Source organism: Penaeus monodon, chromosome 19 (assembly GCF_015228065.2).
Source record: "Penaeus monodon isolate SGIC_2016 chromosome 19, NSTDA_Pmon_1, whole genome shotgun sequence".
Lineage (NCBI taxonomy): Eukaryota > Metazoa > Arthropoda > Malacostraca > Decapoda > Penaeidae > Penaeus > Penaeus monodon.
Genome location: NC_051404.1, coordinates 47956696 through 47957164, shown reverse-complemented (window position 1 = coordinate 47957164; position 469 = coordinate 47956696). Strand labels below are relative to the sequence as shown.

Genomic DNA, 469 nt, shown 5'->3' with positions numbered 1-469 from the left:
TCATTAGAAAATATAATTCGGAAATTGATATTATTAAAACTTTACCAAGAATAACCTGAGAAAATATCAGCACATTTTGCCAACGACGTGAAGCATGAAATAAAAAACATTTTCAACCCGGCCCAACTTGCCTACAAATATATCAGACAGAAACAGCTGCTAATTGCATAAAAATAAAACGACAAAGGCAAATAAATACACTGAAAATAAGTGACGTAAATATGTTCCCATTTATATATATGGAGAAATGACTGAACTGAGGAAAGCTAACTTACTGACCTATTTTTGAAGAATTTTATACAGTTTCTACATATGACTCAAATTTCCAAAGAACGTCAATAAAAATACATTCAAAAGCAAATTTCTTATATTTAAATAAAGTCAATGAAAGTAAGATTAGAGACATTTAAAAATACTACAAGGTAACTAATTCAGCCATTGCTTAAATTTCAACATAAGACTAACACAA

General features: G+C 28.6%; 1 protein-coding gene across 1 annotated transcript in view; it reads right to left on the bottom strand.

Annotated features, from left to right (window-relative positions):
- Nucleotides 1-469, bottom strand: part of LOC119585289 (phosphomevalonate kinase-like) — a 6206-nt gene that overhangs the window by 4314 nt on the left and 1423 nt on the right. The window lies entirely within an intron of this gene.